Raw genomic sequence first — 9,080 nt, 5'->3', positions numbered from 1 at the left:
AATGTATTGTTTCCCTTTGTGAGCTCAAAGTCACTGGAAGGTTGCATCTGAAAAACAAAATATAATTTACAAGTTACCTCTGTGCACATATCATCTAAATTTGAAAATAAGGTCTTTAAACAAGTTGACAGTTACCCTGAGGATAATGCAGCAGAGTCAGGGAAAAAGTATCCGCACAAGATGAAGACATAGGGGTTAATGTTTCTTGCTCCACTATTAGAAACGGTTCCGTCAACCCCAATGGCAGGTTATGTGAATTACAGGTTAGGATAACTAGCAGGTTAGGTGAATTAACGTGCCAGGTTAGGCAAATTCATGTGGCAGGTCAGAAGAATTAGATCTAAGGTTAGGAAAAGGGTTAGGGTAAAGCTACAATGCACCCCGACCAAATCAGGTAGCCCGACCTAATCAGGTCGTGAAAATGTTCATGAACATCAAATTGATACTTACAATGCAGATTCCTTAACCTTCTGTTTCCATTTTCAGACTCACAAGTTGACATTTACCCTGTGGATAATGCAGAGACAGAGAGTCAGTAAAACAATTCCACACAAGATGAAGAATAAGGGGTCAATGTTCAGGACCTAGCTAGCTAAATGATACAAAAGACTAACTTACATTGGTTGGGGTCTGTCCATATATAACCGGTGTGAAATGGCAAGCTAGTTAGCGGTACGCGCTAGTAGCATTTCAATTGGTGACGTCACTCGCTCTGAGACCTTGAGGGGACAGGGCCATAGAACAGTCATATGAGGTGCGTAGCTCGTGTGGTGTGCAACATCAGGAGAATCTTACTGTATACATGGTTTGGATGGTTATTAAATGCGAGAAGTGCATATTTATACCGGGCAATATGTTTTAGGTTAGATTTATGAGCCCAAGATTCATAAATCTGTCCGAGATTAGGCTGATGTGGTCAGGACACTGGTGAGAACGGGGTTTATCCCAAATAGCCCGTGGTTTTTTCTCGGTTGAACTATCCGCTGCCTTGTTGCTAGGAAACCTTTGACAGCTCTGAGATTTCAAAGTGATAGTGAATGACCAAGGGCTGCGGACTCTTCCGCTGAAACAGGCTCGAGCGCACTGATTATAGACCTTGAAGTAGTTGTTTCCCTTGCTCTGCAAGAGCCGCGGCTTCTGTGGAGCGACGGGTAACGGTGCTTCGAGGGTGACTGTTGTCGATGTGTGCAGAGGGTCCCTGGTTCGAGCCCAGGTAGGGGCGAGGAGAGGGACGGAAGCTACACTGTTACATTGATGCTGTTGACCCGGATCACTGGTTGCTGCGGAAAAGGAGGAGGTCTAAAGGGGGGTGAGTGTAACCGGTGTGAAATGGCTAGCTAGTTAGCGGTGCGCGCTAGTAGCATTTCAATTGGTGACGTCACTCGCTCTGAGACCTTGAAGTAGTTGTTTCCCTTGCTCTGCAAGGGCCGTGGCTTTTGTGGAGCGATGGGTAACGGTGCTTCGAGGGTGACTGTTGTCGATGTGTGCAGAGGGTCCCTGGTTCAAGCGCAGGTAGGGGCGAGGAGAGGGACGGAAGCAACACTGTTACACATAGGCAGTTAGGATCCACTCCAGTTCCAGCTACAGCTCATTCGAAAAGTATTCAGACCCCTTGACTTTTTCCACATTTTGTTATGTTACAGCCTTATTCTAAAATGGATTAAATTTGGGTTTTTCCCTCAACAATCTACAAACAATACCCCATAATGATAAAGCACAATACCCCCCCCCCCCCCCCCCCACCCCCCCAATAAAAAAATAATAAATACAAATACAAAAAAATACAAAGAAATACAAAAAATACAAAAAATATTGGGTGGTTGTCCCACTGGCTATCATAAGTTGAACGCACCAATTTGTAAGTCGCTCTGGATAAGAGCGTCTGCTAAATGACTTAAATGTAAAATGTAAAAATGGTTGTCCTTCTGGAAGGTTCTCCCATCTCCACAGAGGAACTTTGGAGCTCTGTCAGAGTGACCATCGGATTCTTGGTCACCTCCCTGACCAAGGCCCTTCTCCCCGATTGCTCAGTTTGGCCGGGCACACATAGGCTAAATAGGTAGTTTATCGGTTGACATTATTTTGGAGACAAAATAAACCGATAATTAGCATAGGCCTTACTATTTAAACACTCACTGCTGTGAATGTTGTATTGGACTCAGAGGCTTACCAATTTCGATAGGCCCCATTTCTTAGCCTGGTTGCCAGTCTGTTTCTGCTCTCTTTTTGGAATTGTCATGCCAACATGAGTAAATGTTTAGCTTCACAATGACAATGGAGTAGGCTAGAGGACCACAATGGAAACAAGTCTTGACTTTTTATGTGTATATAATGATCGGCAATTTTGGTAAATGTATCTGCCTGGTTAAAAATGTGTATGTATTTTAAATGGTCAAATCAAATGAAAAATCATATCAAATCAAGAGCACAAACTGGGATCATCAATCAATCAATCAAATGTTATTTATAAAGCTCTTTTTACATCAGCAGATTTCACTAAGTGCTATACAGAAACTCAGCCTAAAACCCCAAACAGCAAGCAATGCAGATGTAGAAGCACAGTGGCTAGGAAAACCTCCCTAGGAAGGCAGAAACCTAGGAAGGAACCATAGATGACCAGCAGGGTCAAATAATAATCACAGTGGTTGTAGAGGTTGCAACAGGCCAAATAGTTCTTGCCACCCATTTCTCGATTGGGCCAATAGACTAGCCTATAAATAATCAAATATAACGGCGAGGCCCCATAACCTACTAGGCCTACTAATACAACAATTCCATCACTTGATGGCGCTGTATACCACATGACCGAATGCATGTGACCATATCAAGAGGCGGGGTTTGAATATGACAATTTAGCTAATGCAATGTAACCATCTCAAGTGTCCAAGACAACTGACTGTAAAACCGCAGACTAACTTGGTAACCAGCCCTCGTTTTAACTGCTCACCACAAATGCAACAGAAACGGATATCAAATGGGAGAAAACATATTGTCAACGAAACGGAACCGCTGAGGGGACAGGGCCATAGAACAGTCATATGAGGTGCGTAGCTCGTGTGGTGTGCAACATCAGGATAATCTTACTGTATACATGGTTTGGATGGTTATTAAATGCGAGAAGTGTATTTTATACCGGGCAATGTGTTTTAGGTCAGATTTATGAGCCCAAGATTCATAAATCTGTCCGAGATTAGGCTGATGTGGTCAGGACACTGGTGAGAACGGGGTTTATCCCAAATACCCCGTGGTTTTTTCTCGGTTGAACTATCCGCTGCCTTGTTGCTAGGAAACCTTTGACAGCTCTGAGATTTCAAAGTGATAGTGAATGACCAAGGGCTGCGGACTCCTCCACTGAAACATCTCGAGCGCACTGATTATATGCTCACCACCACCAGCCTGCTTTTATCTAATCTACCGCGCGTGCTTGTCATGCGATTTAAATTGTAGACTAGGCTATCCATGTGTAAACATGGCCATATCATGTTAACCATCAAACATCGTTAAATTCGCGAGTTATGTATGGACACTATGTTTGGCAATAAAATATGGTACAGCAAAGTAGGTGAGCAAATACCTAGCCTAGGCTACTTGTCCAAAGCTTGAAAAACTAGAAGTGTAATATTTTCAATGGAGCAGCGTAAAAGGCAGGAACTGGACAGGACAGGTGTGTAATGTAGTAGCCCATCTCTCTCTCTCTCTCTCTCTCTCTCTCTCTCTCTCTCTCTCTCTCTCTCGTTCTCTTGGTGCCAATGGCCAGGCATCTGAAGGTCACTCTGTCAACCAGTGGTGTAGGCAGAAATCTATTGATGGCAGGGCCTGCAAAAATGTAGGTGGGCCAAAATTTAGGCACTCAAATAATCATGAAATTATCACAAAAGCATAGTGTATCCTACCTTAATGTAATTGATCGCACACAACAAACCATCTAAAATGTATTTTCACATTACAGACCAAATAGTATTGTAAGCCTATGTAAATCCATGACTCTTGCATTTGACATGATTTAACTATGATTTGATGGCAATGAGAGGACATGTAGCTCCTGCAATGTAGCAAGTGGCAGCCAAAATCACTATGTCCGCCCTGTTGCCACGTGGAGATGTGCCCTTCCACATTATCCAGAGCAACAAAGCTGAGCTCTCTTGGACAATGTTTACCTAAAGAACCACCACTGTGATATTCACCCCCAGCTGATGTATGACCTAGTACATTGTCAAGGTCTTTGCTAGGACACTGAAAGAAACTGCTCTGGGACAAAGCAAAAACCAAAATTAGAGGAACTCTGCCACACATCCTCCAAGATCATGACCACCAGCCACCCAGAGAGACCAGCACCACTCTACACCACCGGGAAACATCCAGAGAGGCCAGCTCCACCCTACACCATCGGGCCCCATCCAGAGTGGCCAACACCACCCTGCACCATCGGGCCCCTTCCAGAGAGCCCAACTCGACCCTAAACCACCAGGCCCCATCCAGAGAGGCCAGCTCCACCCTACAACATCGGGCCCCTTCCATAGTGGACAGCACCCCCCTACCTCACTACCTCCCATGCGAACAGGAAAACACCCTAATCAGAAGAGACCAACAGTCCAGCAAGACAGCTATGCAGAAGTGTCACGAAGAATAGAGCACCCTGCTGCAGCTGAGCTCAACCAGATATGGCATCTGCTGAACATTATTTGCAAAAAAAAATCAGATATAGAATTATTAGAAATACAGCCTATTATAATGATGAGTTCAGTTTTATATAAGCTACCCAGGAAACGGTTAAAATTAGCTCATATACAGTTGATGTCGGAAGTTTACATACATTTAGGTTGGAGTCAATAAAACGTGTTTTTCAACCACTCCACAAATGTCTTGTTAACAAACTATAGTTTTGGCAAGTCGGTTAGGACATCTACTTTGTGCATGACACAAGTAGTTTTTCAAACAATTGTTGTAGAATAATAGTGAAGACATCAAACTATGAAATAATACATATGGAACCATGTACAGTGAGGGGAAAAAAGTATTTGATCCCCTGCTGATTTTGTACGTTTGCCAGAAAAACGCATTTCAAAAATGTTATAAATTGATTTGCATTTTAATGAGGGAAATAAGTATTTGACCCCTCTGCAAAACATGACTTAGTACTTGGTGGCAAAACCCTTGTTGGCAATCACAGAGGTCAGACGTTTCTTGTAGTTGGCCACCAGGTTTGCACACATCTCAGGAGGGATTTTGTTCCACTCCTCTTTGCAGATCTTCTCCAAGTCATTAAGGTTTCGAGCCTGACGTTTGGCAACTCGAACCTTCAGCTCCCTCCACAGATTTTCTATGGGATTAAGGTCTGACCTTAATGTGCTTCTTCTTGAGCCACTCCTTTGTTGCCTTGGCCGTGTGTTTTGGGTCATTGTCATGCTGGAATACCCATCCACGACCCATTTTCGATGCCCTGGCTGAGGGAAGGAGGTTCTCACCCAAGATTTGACGGTACATGGCCCCGTCCATCATCCCTTTGATGCAGTGAAGTTGTCCTGTCCCCTTAGCAGAAAAACACCCCCAAAGCATAATGTTTCCACCTCCATATTTGACGGTGGGGATGGTGTTCTTGGGGTCATAGGAGCATTCCTCCTCCTCCAAACACGGCGAGTTGAGTTGATGCCAAAGAGCTCTATTTTGGTCTCATCTGACCACAACACTTTCACCCAGTTCTCCTCTGAATCATTCAGATGTTCATTGGCAAACTTCAGACGGGCCTGTATATGTGCTTTCTTGAGCAGGGGGACCTTGCGGGCACTGCAGGATTTCAGTCCTTCACGGCGTAGTGTGTTACCAATTGTTTTCTTGGTGACTATGGTCCCAGCTGCCTTGAGATCATTGACAAGATCCTCCCGTGTAGTTCTGGGCTGATTCCTCACCGTTCTCATGATCATTGCAACTCCACGAGGTGAGATCTTGCATGGAGCCCCAGGCCGAGGGAGATTGACAGGTCTTTTTTGTTTCTTCCATTTACGAATAATCGTCACCTTCTCACCAAGCTGCTTGGCGATGGTCTTGTAGCCCATTCCAGCCTTGTGTAGGTCTACAATCTTGTCCCTGACATCCTTGGAGAGCTCTTTGGTCTTGGCCATGGTGGAGAGTTTGGAATCTGATTGATTGCTTCTGTGGACAGGTGTCTTTTATACAGGTAACCAGCTGAGATTAGGAGCACTCCCTTTAAGAGTGTGCTCCTAATCTCAGCTCGTTACCTGTATAAAAGACACCTGGGAGCCAGAAATCTTTATGATTGAGAGGGGGTCAAATACTTATTTCCCTCATTAAAATGCAAATCAATTTATAACATTTTTGACATGCGTTTTTCTGGATTTGTTGTGTGTTATTCTGTCTCTCACTGTTCAAATAAACCTACCATTAAAATTATAGACTGATAATTTCTTTGTCAGTGGGCAAACGTACAAAATCAGCAGGGGATCAAATACTTTTTTCCCTCACTGTAGTAACCAAAAAAGTGTTAAACAAATAAAAATATAATTTATATTTGAGATTCTTCAAAGTAGCCACCCTTTGCCTTGACAGCTTTGCACACTCTTGGCAATCTCTCAACCAGCTTCATGAGGTAGTCACCTGGAATGCATTTCAATTTACAGGTGTGCCTTCTTAAAAGTTAATTTGTGGAATTTTTTTCCTTAATGCGTTTGAGCCAATCAGTTGTGTTGTGACAAGGTAGGGTTGGTATACAGAAGATAGCCCTATTTGGTAAAAGACCAAGTCCATATTATGGCAAGAACAGCTCAAGTAAGCAAAGAGAAACAACAGTCTATAATTACTTTAAGACATGAAGGTCAGTCAATACGGAACATTTCAAAAACCATCAAGCGCTATGATGAAACTGGCTCTCATGAGGACCGCCACAGGAATGGAAGACCCATAGTTACCTCTGCTGCAGAGGATAAGTTCATTAGAGTTACCAGCCTCAGAAATGTGCAGCCCAAATAAATGCTTCACAGATTTCAAGTAACAGACACATCTCAACATCAACTGTTCAGAGGAGACTGTGTGAATCAGGCCGTCATGGTCGAATTGCTGCAAAGAAACCACTACTAAAACACCAATAATAAGAGACTTGCTTGGGCCAAGAAACACGAGCAATGGACATTAGACCGGTGGAAATTTGAGATTTTTGGCTCCAACCACCGTGGCTTTGTGAGACGCGGAGTGGGTGAACTGATGATCTCCACATGTGTATTTCCCACCGTAAAGCATGGAGGAGGTGTTATGGTGTGGGGGTGCTTTGCTGGTGACACTGTCTGTGATTTATTTAGAATTCAAGGAACACTTAACCAGCATGGCTACCACAGCATTCTGCAGCGATACGCCTTCCCATCTGGTTTGGGCTTAGTGGGACTATCATTTGTTTTTCAACAGGACAATAACCCAACACACCTCCAGGCTGTGTAAGGTATATTTGACCAAGAAGGAGAGTGATCGACTGCTGCATCAGATGACCTGGCCCCCACAATCCCCCGACCTCAACCCAATTGAGATGGTTTGGGATGAGTCGGACCGCAGAGTGACGGAAAAGCAGCCAACAAGTGCTCAGCATATGTGGGAACTCCTTCAAGACTGTTGCAAAATCATTCCAGGTGTAGCTGGTTGAGAGAATGCCAAGAGTGTGCAAAGTTGTCATCACTTTCTTGGTTACTTCATGATTCCATATGTGTTATTTCATAGTTTTGATGTCTTCACTATTATTCTACAATGTAGAAAATAGTACAAATAAAGAAAGACCCTTGAATGAGTAGGTGTGTCCAAACTTTTGTCTGGTACTAATATATATATATATATATATATATATATATATATATATATATATATATATATATATATATATATATATATATACAGTATAATCAAATGAAGTGTTATTTGTATAGCACATTTCAGACATGAATGGAGGTGTGTTGGGTCATTGTCCTGTTGAAAACCAAATGATAGTCCCACTAAGCCCACTAATGCGCTTCACAGGAAAAAACTAATAAAAAAACAATAAAATAAAAACAGAAATATTTACTACACAACAAACATAAGAGGATAAAAAATAAAAACATAAAAACTGGCAAACTGAAAAAAGAAAGAAAAAGCACCCTAAGGAAAAGCAAAGCTAAAAAGGTGTGTTTTAAGATCCTTTTAAATATGTCCACAGTTTCAGCCCCCCTCAGGTTCTCTTGTCTTCCAGAGACTGGGGGCATAGTAACTAAAGTCTGCCTTTCCATGCTCCTTGGTCCTAGGCTTTGGGATAGTTAAAAGGCCAGTGCCAGAGGACCTGAGCTACCTACTGGGTACATAACTCAAAAGCATGTATGATATGTATTGGGATGCACAATCGTGGGTTGATTTAAAAACCAATAGAATAATCTTTAAATGTATTCTAAAACGCAGGCAGCCAGTGCAGAGACTTTGAAACCGGTGTAATGTGTGCAGCATTCTGTATGTTTTGCAGGTAACCAATGGCTTTTTTGGGTAGACCAGACAGGAGAGCATTACAGTAGTCAAGCCTGCTTGTAATAAAATCATGGATGAGTCTATGTTTCAGCCTGAGATAGAAACGGCTCCGGTGACACAGAAATGTAAAGTTGTGTATAGTCTTGGTAGCAGTGAAAATCAATGCTGTGCTTTCTGATAACGCTGAACAGTACCGGACCCAAAATGTAACCTTGTGGAACGCCACATGTGATATCTATTTTCTTTGAGTTATGTTCACCAAGGGTGACAGTCTCGACCTGTTAAATAGGTCCTAAACCAATTTAGAACTGGACCGGAGAGGCCAACCCACCTGCAGCACTTAAATCCAAGAGTACAAGGACAGAGAGCTGTTTGGCATATGTGTTGGCTCTAAGATCATTTACCACTTTAACTAAGGCTGTCTGTGCTGTGGTGGGCACGAAAATCAGGTTGGAATTTTTTAGAAATACAGTTGGCACTTCAAAAATAATTTAGCTGTTTGAAAACCAATTTCTTCAGAATTTTACTTAAGAATGGAAGGTTGGAGATTGGAGCTGAAGAATCTAGATTACTTTTCTTCAGAAGGGGTT

General features: G+C 42.8%; 1 protein-coding gene across 1 annotated transcript in view; it reads left to right on the top strand.

Annotated features, from left to right (window-relative positions):
• Nucleotides 1-2,833: 2,833 nt before the first annotated feature.
• The window catches only part of LOC311117911 (kelch-like protein 32), a 61,934-nt gene continuing 55,687 nt past the window's right edge, over nt 2,834-9,080 (top strand). Inside the window, exon 1 of the mRNA XM_084157578.1 lies at nt 2,834-3,043. The gene's annotated coding sequence lies outside the window, so the exon portion shown is untranslated. The remainder of the gene's footprint in view (nt 3,044-9,080) is intronic.

Source organism: Coregonus lavaretus, assembly GCF_964263955.1.
Source record: "Coregonus lavaretus genome assembly, chromosome: 3".
Taxonomy (NCBI): Eukaryota; Metazoa; Chordata; class Actinopteri; order Salmoniformes; family Salmonidae; genus Coregonus; species Coregonus lavaretus.
This window is presented reverse-complemented; position numbering and strand designations above follow the sequence as displayed.